This window comes from Fukomys damarensis, unplaced genomic scaffold (assembly GCF_012274545.1).
Source record: "Fukomys damarensis isolate Sample0158 unplaced genomic scaffold, DMR_v1.0_HiC HiC_scaffold_34, whole genome shotgun sequence".
Taxonomy (NCBI): Eukaryota; Metazoa; Chordata; class Mammalia; order Rodentia; family Bathyergidae; genus Fukomys; species Fukomys damarensis.
In genome coordinates, this window is record NW_022900946.1 from 4,412,322 (window position 1) to 4,425,466 (window position 13,145).

Here is a 13,145-nt window from a genome sequence, read left to right on the forward strand (position 1 = left end):
AAAAAAAATCCACCCTCGCCCGTGCCGCAGCAGGATGAGCCCGCGCGGCTTTTGAATTCAGCCACTAATAATTATTTTTGACCTTGGTCCAGATACTCATCCTCTCTGCTCCTGTTTTCTCCTGAGGTGAAGAATGGATACCTGATAAGAGTTGTGAGGTTTAAAAGCGATTTTTATTCACCGAGTTTGATAGACCCTTTGACTCAGCAATTCCACTTGCACAAAATTCGGCTCAGGAAATACGCCTGGGTTTCTACAAATATTTCAGTCAAGATACCGGTCACAGCATGGACGATGGTGAAAAACAGTAAATGGCCAAAATGTCCAACCTAAGGAGATGGCTTTAAAAAACCTAGTTCCTGGCCTGTGTTAGGATACTGCAGCTCACACAGCAGCATGTTGACAAACTCAGATACGTGTATTTGTAGACACAGGAAGATGCACAGGCGAGCCTGGCGCCTACAGGACTGCACCACCTGAGGCTGAGGCAGGAAGATCACAAATTCAACCACTGCCTGGGCAAGGATTTAAGGAAACTCTGTCTCGAGACAGTGAAAAAGGGGTATATATGTGGTTTGGTGCCAAGGCCCTGGTTCAATCCCCAGTACTTAAAAAAAGAAAAATATACATTACCTGTATGTAGCTGCAATGAGAAAAATACCTGCAGGTAGACACAGCAATATAATACGAGTAGCTAGATACACGTGTATGTTCATTCCATACTCTCACAGTGCTTCCGTTTATAATCTAAGTAATTCTGATTTTTGTGCTTAAAATCTACTCTACCTTCTCAGAATGTGACTATGATTTTGTTTTTTTGTCTTTCCACCGACGATTGATTGATTGATGTGGTTTGTTGAGGCAGGATCCCAGGCTGTCCTCCAACTCGCCCATCCTCCCGCCTCAGCTTCCTGAGTGCTGGGCCTGTAGAGGTACACACTACAGCGTCCAGCCCTTCCACTGACTTTAATTATTTGGTACCAGGGATCGAACTCAGATCCTTGCACTTGCAAGGCAGGCAGCGGAACCACTGAGCTAAATCCCCAGCCCTTACACTGACTTTAAAACATGCTCATATCTCTAATGAAACATAAGCAAATCCTCTCTGGGCTCTCCAGTTCCTATCTGCTCTGAAAAAGACGTGTGATAAACCACACATGAGTGAATGAATTCAGAAATAAAACTTATCAAAATGTTAACATATTATACATTTCCCTTTCTTTGGTGCGGTTTGTTTTCTTTTTATATTATGCGCACATAAGCAACACTTTTTGAAAAACAATCAAGTTTACAAATGGAAAGTGAAAGAATCACCAAATGAATACTAATGACATTCCTTTTCCGCCCTTCCTCCAGGAGGCCGGAGGTCTGTCACCATACACATATTTGTCTTTCCTGGTCCTTTCTGCCCATAAGTTATATTGCAGTATTTCTTTAGGAGGTAAAAATGAGCCTATATGTATGATGCAATATGCTTTCATGCCAGGTTTATGAATAATTTTCCACAACAGCATAAGGAAATGGAAATAGCAATATTTATCAACATTTGCACAGCTGTTTAAATCAGCTGGTTTTCTTACTACATTTTCTTAGGTTTGACTAATGCAACCATTCTCTGTTGAGGCGTTTTGCTTATCACCTCCAGCGTCCAGTTTTTGGTTGTCACACTGGATTTACTGGTATCTAGAAGGAGGGAGGGTAGGACTTAGCTAAATCCTACAGTGTACCGGAGGGCCGCTCCCCATAGGACGAGCGTGAACGAAGGCCTACCAAGACCTAGAAGGCCCAGAATGAATTGGAACTCACTATGTAGCCCAGGCTGGTCTTGAACTCACAGTGATCCTCCTGCCTCAGTCTCCCAGCACTGGGATTATAGGCATGTGCCACCAAGCCTGGCTCCTGAGATTTGCTTTTAATTCAATTTCTCCCTTTTTTTCTCTCCCCCGCCATCTCTCTGACTCTGTCTTATCTCTCTCCATCTCTCTGTCTCTCTTTCCCTCTCTATCTCCATCTCCTATGTCTGGCGGTGGTACAGCTAAATTAGGTGGAAATACCACAGGCAGTCACACAGGGCTGGGCCCTCGGGGGAGCCAGTGCAGAGGATGAGGACACATCACAACTGTGGCTGGAGGCGCATCTGTTGAAGGCCGGGCCTCAAGATAAAGACGGAATGACCAGGCCTCCAGGTCTCCCCAAGGGATACGCAATAAATTGGAGATTAGGCTATAATTGGTGTCACCTGGCCCAATAAAGTCTAGCCCCACGTCAGTCACCCAGCTGGGGACCAGGACCTCCTGATCCAGCTCTTCCTAGAAAGGCCTCGTCCTTCCCATGTGCACTCGCTGCGTGAGCTGCTTCCTGCCTGGGTCAGTATCACCGAAGCGGCTGTACTTGTAATCTTATTGGGTGATCATAGTTTTGACCCATGTTGTACCCATCTTGCAATTTTGTACTCACCTAGAGATTTTGCTCTATAAAACTTCCTCTTGAGGTGGGGTCCAGGCAACCCACTTTCAGGGCCCCTCCTGTCTCTCAGGAGCTGTCACAATAAATTTTTCTTACTCTTGGCCTCTGTTGTCCCTTAGAATTCATTCTTTGGTTTGGGGAGCATGAACTTGGGGGTCCTGACATCTAGCAGGGTGGAGTTACATTTATCCCCCTGTAACAGTGGTACTGATGATTGAGTGCACACTGAGCTTCATCCCCGGCCCTCTTCACATTTTTTATCTTGAGACATGGTTTTGCTAAATTGCCTGGGCTCTGGCCTCAAACTTGAGATCCTCTTGCCTCAGCCCCCTTGAGTCTGGGGTTATAGGCATGTGCCACCACGCCTGGATCTTAATTATCTCTTACTTTTTTTGGGGGGTGACGCCAGGGATCAACTCAGGACCTTGTGCTTGCCAGGCCGGTGTGGTACCACTGGGCCTACATTCCCGGCCCTGTCTCACTTAATATTGGTACATGGGAGGAAGCCGAAGAGGATTAACCACGCAAGACCAGCTCTGACTACTTCTTACTGGGGACCCACGAAGGGACCTCCTCTTCTTAACCTTTCTCTTTACTAAATGATCAGTCTCACTTTCTCCTGAATATTCACCCATCGCCTTACAAACTCTAGCCATTTCCTTCTGAAAACAAACAACAGAAGGCTCCCTTGATGCCTGTTCTTATCCAGCTGCATTTTTTCTGGTCTCCTTGGCAAAGCTGCTTGGGAAAGTGTTCTACACAGGCTACTCCCACTTCCTTGCCTGCTCTCCCCAGCCTATGTTAACCCGATACCCTCAGTCGCCCCGACTGCTTTGATCACAAATGACCTTGAAGTAGCAAACTCAGCGGTAACCTTTCTGTCTTCACTTTGATTGCTGCTTAGCTGCATTTGCCACAACTGACTGCTCCCTCTTTTTAAGAGAGACTTCTCTGGCCATCCTCTCTGGACGGCATGTTCCTGCTTACCTCCTGCCACTCCTTTTCTGTGTCCATTTCCAGAATCTCCTGCGTCACATCAAATAAATGCTGGAGATCCCCACGACTATTCCAGCCCCCACCTCACTTCCTCTCGGTGATGGATAATACTGTCCATTTTCTTCTGTGTGAGTGCTACCTAAATGCAGGTGAGATATGGTATTTTTAAGCAACTCTCACTCAATATTTTTGGGGGTGCATGATCACTCACTATTTTTATTTTTAGTTTTTGCAGTGCTGGCGATAGAACCCGGAATCTTGTGGATGCTTGACACATCTTCTGCCACTGAGCCTAATAGCTTTAAATTTGGAAATTTTCCGCAATAACAAATAAATAAAAATCCAAAACATCCGTGTGGATAAGATTTCCTGGAGAGTGTGCACTTATGCTAAGTAAAATTTATTTGGTACTTAATATGTGCCAGCCAGGCACTGTTCTAAGTGATTTACAAGTATCAGCTAATCATTAATTGCTTCCTCACACAGCCCTATGAGATAGGAATATTTTACTCACTTTGTAGATGAGAGTAATTAACTCGGGCAAAGTCACATAAATAATAAATGGCTAAATTTTTTTAGAAGTTGGCTCTAGAGATCACCTCCCTCACCATTCACTGTAGATGTTTCTCCCAACCATTTTAGCCCCTGTACCCTCTTTTGATAATCAATATCTTACAACACCTTTACTATTACTAAATAACAGTCGTGGAAACTATGACTGACCCAAGACATGATTTCAAGTGCAAATGCAGTGACTGCTCGGATCTAGCATGGACCCCACAGGACCGGTCTCCCGATGAGCTGACGGCTCAATGCGCTGCGAGCAGGCAGGGACCAGCTGAAGCGGGTCACTGGGGTGTGACCTGGAAGGGTCTTTTCTTGTCTCCAGCTCCTCCCTTTAGCTCTGCTTCCTGGCTGCTGTGAGAGGAGCGGCTCTCCTCCGCCAGGCCCCTCCACCAGGCTGCCTCGGAGCCTACCGACCATGGACTGAACCCACTGAAAACTCTGAGCCAATACATCTCTCTTTTTTAAATTGTGAGTATCGGGTATTTTGTACCACCGACAGGAGAGTGGCCAAAACAATGACACATGTCTGACATAAAGGAGAAATAAAAGCAATCATAATGAAATGAATTGTCTTTCCCTATTATGTACTCCAGAAGACCCAGTGAGGAGGCAGGCACGTCCCCACAATACACAGAGCAACACAACTGTGTCTGATCCATCACTCGCATACCAAGAACTCTCATTATGTTAGAGTGGAGAACAGGTCTCTGTCAAGTTCTGAACAAACAGCAAATAATTCTCCCTCCACTTATGTAGTAATTGCACTACTGGAAATGTTAGGGTATGTTAAAACTGGAAAATAAGGAAATAGGCTCTCAGATAATGATAAACGCCTTTCACTTCTCTGAGTGTCCAGAATTCCTGGTGTTGTGGAATGATTTGTTCAGCCTCCATGGCTCCTATCCACTGAATCATTAGCACACACACTCCCCAGGTCAACTAGACCATTTCAACCACTGCTCCCAGCCCTTGGAGACTGGAGGCAAACTATACTTGTTCCTCAGTATTCTATAAAGGTTGCTTCCAAGATCCTCCCCGACAACTCCACTACAAAACCTATACGCTGCACTCCAAGTCCCTTCCATAAAACAATGAGCGTTCCCTACAATTACCTACAACCTTGCATAGACTGAGAATCATCTCAAACTCAGCGATCCTCCTGCCTCAGCCTCCCAAATGCTGGGATTACAGGCGTGCGCCATCTCCCTTCACTCTCAGTCTACAAACTTTGGTAGAGAAGTGCTGCATTAACCGTTTTCATATTTAACTTTTTACAGTATCCAGGGAACACTGAGCTCCATCCCCAGCCCTTTTCAAAATTTTTATTTTGAGACAGGATCTTACTAAATTGCCCAGGCTGCCCTCAGACATGCGATTCTCTTGGCTCAGCCTCTGAGCAGCTGGCATCCAGGCGTGTGCCACTGCACCTGGCTATTTAATGATTCTGGTACATACAGGACCAAGCGGAGGATAATTTGAGCATGAAAATACATAATGGTACTCAGGGATTGTAGCACTCGATGTGATAGGAGCCATATGTCCCCAAATAAAATAAATAAATGCAAAAAATAAATGTGTTCACGCATTAAATTCACCCATTCATTTACAGTTGGATGGAGAATGAGTACTTATGTTTCCAACCAAGATGGAGCAGCTAGAGCCTTCTGAAGCCACTGGAAACACAGATTTATGAAACAGTCACCATGCAGTGAAGCGCAGGGATACCGAGGGATGGGTTACAAGTGAGGTGAACGTTGCGATGGACCGAGGTTACTGCTCAAGGGCAGCTCGGGAAAGGCAGTGGCACAGTGGCACGGAAAGAGGTGCCCAGGAAGAGTTCCAGAGTTGGGCTAATGTAGTCTGCAGAGCCCGGAGTGGCTGAAGCTCGAGGATTAGAATACCAGAGAGGAGGGAACTAGGTGGAGGGAGAGCTCCCGAAATCGGCCGAGGCCACGCTTGAGTCTCTTTAGCTAAGAAAGAAACAGCAGACGTGTATCACGAAGTTACTTAAGACAGAAAAAGAACCCCCGAGAGGATAAGAAGGAATAATGCACGAGATTCACCGAGAGCTCGAACAGTCACTTCCTCATCGTCCAAGTAGAATATTCTTTTTTTTTTTTTTTTTTTGAATTTTTTTTTTTTTTTTTTTTTTTTTTTTGGTACCGGGGATTGAACTCGGGTCTTTGCGCCTGCAAGGCAGGCAGTGGAACCACTGGGCTAAATCCCCGGCCCAATGAGTAGAATAGTCTTATAATTCATTCACAAACGACCAGGTGTAGCTCTCAGGAGGGTTCTGCATCGTGAAGGAGACAGAGTTAGGTCTACAGGAACACCGCTCTGTAGTGCCTCTGATGGTCCGATCTTACATTTTACCCCCAAAACTCTTATGTGAAGCTTTGGTCTCCAGGGGATGTCACTACTGGGAGATGGTGGAAATTCTGAGAGGTCCTAGGAGGAGCAACCCTTGGAGGAGATATTGCTACCCCAGGTTCTTTTTCTTCCTCCTTTTGCTTCCCAACCACTAGGAGGTGAGCTGCCAATGCTCCCCACCACGCTGTTCTGCTTCACACAGGCCTAAAGGTAACGAGTCACGTGGCTAAAGTCTCTGAAACCATGAGTCAAAGCAAACGTTTTCTCCTTTTAAATTGATTACCTTTGATATTTGGTCACAAATATCAAAAAAAGCTAACTTGTAAACGCACTAACAAAATTTAAAAGCTATTAGCTGGGTGTGGTGGTTCACACCTGTAATCCCAGCACTTGGGAGGCTGAGGCAGGAGGGTCACCACAAGTTTGAGGACAGCCTGGGCTACATAGTGTGAGTTCCTGTCCCAAAAAGTAAGTATTAAGAATTAAAAAAAAAAAAAAAACCTTGAGAAAATGCAACTTATTCTATAGGTATAGCAAGAGTGTCTGTGGTTCCCTGGGGATGAAAAGGTAGTAGAAAAGATTAAGGGAAAGATTATAAAAAGGCAGAAGGAAATGTTTGGAGATGATGGATATGTTTGGTATCTTGATTGTGGTGATGGTTTCACAGCTGTATCTACATGTCAAAACTTAGCAAATTATTCACTCTAAATATGAGAGTCAATAAAGCTGTTGCCAAAGAGTTTGATGAGAAACAGGATATTTACAGAATTTCAAAACACCTCCCACAAGATTATAGACGAAAGGGGAACAAGTGGGCACCATCATATTCGAGCAAATCGTGTTAGCATCATTAGAAATGAGACAAATCAAACCCTGGCACCGCTTGGTAGGGTGCGGTGGGAGGAACACAGCGGCACTCCTATGCTGCTCTTGTCCAACATGTGCCCCTGGCAGAAGCCGCACACAAACAAAGCTCTGGGATGTTTTTCAAAACAGTGAGCTGGGCTGGGCCCAGGAGCACACAGCTGTGACCCCAGCCCTCAGAGGCTGGGGGCAGGAAGATCGCTCTCTTGGTTTTGTTTTATTTATTTTATTTTATTATTATTATTATTATTATTTTGAGGTCTCACTATGTAGTTGAGACTGACCTGGAACTCACTATGTAGCCCAGGGGGGTCTCAAACTCACAGCGATCCTCCTGCCTCAGCCTCCCAAGTGCTGGGATTACAGGTGTGCGCCACCATGCCAGGCAGAAGATCACGCTAAGTGCAAGGCCAGCCTGTGCTGTATCATGAGACCTTGTCTAAAAAAAATAAAGTAAAATAAAGAAAGGACAGGACAAGACAGGAAGAAAACAACGGACTTGTAAAAAAAAAATGTGTCAAGGTGATGAAAATCAACAAAAGACTAATGTACTGATGATCCTGGTTGAAGGAGGCCAACAAGATGTTAACAACTAAAAATCAGCTTGAAGGGGCCAGGGATTTAGCTCAGTGGTTCTGTTGCCTGCCTTGAAAGCACAAGGTCCTGAGTTTGATCGCGGGGGCGGGGGCGGGCTCTTGATTCTGAACTGGATCCTTTTGATAAAAAGATATTGCTGTAATTACGGGACTGAAAGTAGAGTGACGCTTCAGTGACATCGGTGCTGGTTTTCTGACTTCAGGGGCTGTATTAGAGTCAGGTGGGAGAATTTCCTAGCTTGTAGGAAATATGCACTACTTTATTCCAGACAGAGGCGGCCTTTACTGGGTCCCTTTCTAGGTGACATCAGCAATTTATTCTCAGCAGTTAGGGAAAAGTTCTTTGCCTGTACCTTAAGCTGTTCTTTTGGTTTACAATTATTTTTAAAATCGTCTATTTACATTATTATTCACATATTTGAAATATCTGTGGCAGAGATCCACAGACATACAAGAGCTGGGTAAAAGAATGTAGACATTTTAAAATGTGGCGGGTATCACCCACATCTCACTTTAATTTATATTCTTTTTTTATTATTTGTATTTCTTTAGCCACTAAGAAGACTGATCGACTTTTTTGTGTCATTATGTGTTCATAAGCAATTTGTATTTCTTTCTTTGTGAGATGCGTCTTCATATTTTTGTCCAATTTTAAAGCTATTCATGTCTTTGTTTCAATTATAAGAACAACTTATACATTAAAGCAACTTGTTCTTTGTCCAGTTTGGATTGGAAAAACTTTTTTCACTTCCCTTTTTGTTCCTGACCTTTTAGTCTGTGTATTTGTTTCACATTTATGTAGTCTTTTTTTTTTTCTTTTTAGAATCAGCTTTTGTGTTATGCTTTAAAATACTTTCTCCAGTTCAAGGCTGTCTGTGCACACACTCCCTCGCTCAGTTTCGGTTTCATTTATTTGCATCTGAACTGTGTGTTGGCTGCAGTTTGGTTGAGTAACCCCAAAGGCCTGCAGGATGTTGCTATCTGAGGAGAGGGGATGGCACCTTTAAGAGGTGTCTAGCGAGAGGTCTTCCATCACCGGGGCCTGATCCAGCAGTTCCTTTCCCTTTCTGTCCCTTTTTCATGTTCCTGCCATAAAGGGAGCAGCTTTGCTCCACCATTATGTACCACTGGCCACACACCCCACAGAACAGAGCCAATCCACCATGGACAAAACTGTTGGCCAAAGCAAACCTATCTCTTTATTAGTGATGTGACAGTGAACTGTGGTATCCAACAAACGCCTGAAGGATTAGTAAGCAGTTCTGGGTGCGTCTGGATGACTGAAGAGGAAAGACCCACCCGGGTGTGAGTGGCACCAACCTCTAGGCTTGTACCCTGGATGGAATACAAGGGAGAGAAGAAGGAAGTCTCGCTTTTTCTCCTTCAGAGGAGCTCCAGTCTCCGCCATGGCTCTTGGATGTCCATCTCCAGGCTGCCACTGGGACTCTGCAGGGAGCTCCAGGCTTTCGACTTCTGACTGGATCCTCAGGCTCTCCGTACACAGATGGCCATTTTGCACTCTTCCACCCCGACCCTCCAGGTGGCCATTTTGAGCCTGCATTGTAAATCCTTTACATAATATTTATTTTATATTAAATTATATCCGTTCCTCTACTGAACGCTACCTGCTTACATTTGATTATCTCAGATATTTACTAAAGTAATGGAACATTAATAACACAAGCAATTTGGAATTCATTTGGTCTAAGGAATTAGACAGGCATCCATTTTTAACTTATGTTTTTCTAAATGTCTAGCCAACTGCTCCAACACCAATTACTTCACTACATAATTTTTTTTCTCCCTGATTTGGATATAGCTTTACCATATACTGGTTTTGCAAATGCATTTGGGTCTATTTCTAGATCTTTAACCCATTTCATTAATCTGTCTTTCTCTTCATGTACCATTACCAAACTCTTTCATAAATACAGCTCTATAATATGCTCTAGTACTTACTAGGGTTAAGCCTTCTTTATTACTTTCCTTTTTCAGAATTTTCCTGGCTAGCTTCACTTGTTTATTTTTCCATTTGAACTTTAGACTCAGTGAATCTGCTTCCAAAAAAACTTCATAATGTATTTTTACTGACAGAAAATTAAAGGTAAGGGCTATTTTTGGGAGAATATGCATCTTTACACCATTAAATCTTCTGATGAAAAGGGTATATATTTTAATTTGTTTCTTCTCTGATTTTTCTTCATTTTTGTTGTTGCTAATGTTGTAATAGTGGATCGTGGTGTTGTTTTAAGTGCCACGTTTCTCCATTTTGTTTCCTAGCTCTTTTTACTGAAATGAGGAAATGTTGATTTGGGCTACTAGTTTTGTAACCAACTACTTCAGTTTTCATGGGACTTTCCAGTGGTACTGTTGGATGGTCCAGAGAGGTGATCATGTTACTTGTGCACCTCAAGTCTCGTGCCTTAGTCCACTCCACCATCCTGACACCCAAAAATAATACTAGCAAACATCATACTGTTTGCTTTGCAATTAAAAAAACTCTTATTTTTATTCTGGTACAGTTAGCATAATGTTAAATAATGGTAGCAATATTATTTCTCTTTGCTTCTGATGTTCAATATTGACACTTTTTGCAAGGTTTTTTCTTTGCTGGGGATTGAATATGGGAATGTGTGCATACAAGGAAAGTGTTATACTCCTGGGCCACATCCCTAGCCCTTGGTGCTATATTAAAGTTAAACATGGTATTAGTATATCAGTATGGATGCTAAATTTAATTAAGAACTCTTCTAGTCTCTAAGGAAGATTATGTATTAATTCTCCTTTAACCAATATTAAGAGTTACACTAATATCAATAGCTAGTCTGTATAACAATTTGAGAACCCAGACTGACTGGCTCAAATTCTAGAGGTGTCAATTATTATGTTTGACCTTGGCAAGTTTCTTAGCTTCTCTGGTCCTGAGTTGCCTCTTCAGGAACTCAGAGTTGACAGTAGCTCCTAACCTAAAGCACTGTTAAAGGTGCTCTGAATAGTGCCTGGTTCATAGAAAGTTCTAGATTAGTTTTATTCACTAGTATTGCATTTCTAGAATAACTCCACCTGTGCTGAACCTTTTAGTTGTCATTGCTTTCAATAAATGTATTTATTGATTTATAGAAGAATAACATCCAGAAAAGTACACAACTGGATAAACTACGACCAAAGTGAAGACACAGTGTAACTCTACCCCAGATATTTAACCATGCCCTTCTCAGACCCTACCCCACACTCCTCCCCCAGGAGACCACCAGCTTCCTTCCTAACGCAGTACGGTGTATCATGGTTTTGTGGTGCTTCTAGAAGCTGGTTTGGATGTCAATATTTTTCTGGCTGGAGCTGAGGATGTAGCTCATTAGAAAAGCACTTTCCCAACATTATACTTGTTTTAAGGAAAAACTTGAAAGAATTCTTTTCTCCATACATTAGGCTGAATCACAGTAAATTACTGATACTTGTTTTGGAACTACAAACATGCCAGTTTCATGAGAGAAGTTCTAAATAAATGGAAGGACATCCATGCTTAACGATCAGAAGGCTTCGTAGTGTTAAGATGGCAATAATCTCCAAATTGATTGAGATTCAACTCAGGCTGTATTAGAATCCAAGCTGGACTGTTTATAGAAATTTTTTTATTTGTTTATTTATTTATTTCAGTACCAGGGATTGAATGTGGGACCTTGCATTTGTGAGGCAGGTGGCAGCACCATTGAGCTAAATCCCCAGCCCAATCCTAAAATTTATATAGAAATTGAATAGACCAAGAATTGCCAAAAACATCTGGAAAAAGAGGAAAGTTGGGGCTGAGGCTAGCTCAGTGGTACAGTGCCTAGAATGTTCAAGGCCCTGGATTTGGTGTAGCAGAACCACACGAAGAACAAGATGGAGACAGAAGAAGAGAAAGAGGAAGAGGCAGAGGAAGAAGAAGACAAAGAGGAAGGAGAGGAAAAGGAAGAAGAGCAGCAGAAGCAGAGCAAAAACAACAAAAAGAATACAAAGTTGGAGGAGAACTCATGCTCCTCAATGTCAAAAGTTACTACAAGGCACAGTAATTAAGCAGTTTCACATGAACATAATGGACATAGACATCAAAAGAATAGGGTTGAGTCCAGAAATAAACCTTTACATTTATGATCAATTGCGTGGCAATAAGGATGCCAAAACAAATCTATGGAGGAGTAGTGTTTTTTTCAACAAGTGGTACGGGACAACAGAATACCCAAATGCACAGGAATGAAGTGTGATCTCTACTTTATTTATTTTCAGTGCTGGGGATTGAACTCAGGACCTTGTGCTTGCAAGGCAGGTGTGGTACCACTGAGCTAAATCCCCAGCCCAATTTCTACTTTATACCACACACAAACACTACTTAAGATTGCTCAAAGACCTAAATGGAAGAGCTGTATCTATAAAACTCTTAGAAGAAAAACACAGGGGTAAATCTTCATGATCTTGGATTTGGCAATGTTTGCTTAGACATGACACTAAAAGTACAGGCAACAACAAAATAAAAGGATAAATTAAATATTATTAAAATCAGACCATTTTGCGAATCAAAGGAACTACTAATTGAAAAAGTAGCACATTTAACGGGAGAAAACATTTGCAAATCATGTATTAGATGAATATTATGATTCATATCTGGAATGTTCCCCAAAAGCTTATGTGGAAAAGCTTTGTCCCAGTGCAGCAGTATTCAGAGGCATGAGGTGACTGGGTTATGAGGGGTCTAATTTCATTATTGGGTTTATCTGTTGATGTTCACAGCTTAACGGACATTTAAGAGTTGGGGCCTCGTGGGAGGAAGTGGTTAATGGGGATGTTTATAGGGAATATTTTGCCCACCTCTTTCCTCTCCCCACTGCTGGCCACCATGAGGTGAGCAGCTTGGCCCTGCCACACCCCTCCACTATGATGTATTAGCTCAGCATGGGCCCAGGGGAAATGGAGCCAGTAGGCTGTGGACTGAGCCTGCCTAAACTGAGGCAAAATGAACCTTTCTGCCTTTACATTGTTTTCCCCAGGTGTTTATTACACTAATAGAAAACTAACAGAATGAGTCCGGGATTAGCTCAGTGGTGCCACTGCCTGCCTCAAAAGTGCAAGTTCCTGAGTTTGATCCTTTGATCCCCAGTACCAAAAAATAAATAAATAAAAAGGAAACTAACAGAATGAGAGACCTGTATCTAGAAAATAAATAAAAACAACTTTATAACACAATAACAAAAAAGACATGTAAGGATCTGTGTAGCCATTTTTCCAAGGAAGATATGCACATGACCAATA

General features: G+C 42.7%; 1 protein-coding gene across 4 annotated transcripts in view; it reads right to left on the reverse strand.

Moving 5' to 3' along the window:
• Tnrc6a (trinucleotide repeat containing adaptor 6A) overlaps positions 1 to 13,145 on the reverse strand; it is a 183,048-nt gene that overhangs the window by 87,589 nt on the left and 82,314 nt on the right. The gene's annotated exons all lie outside the window — the stretch shown is intronic.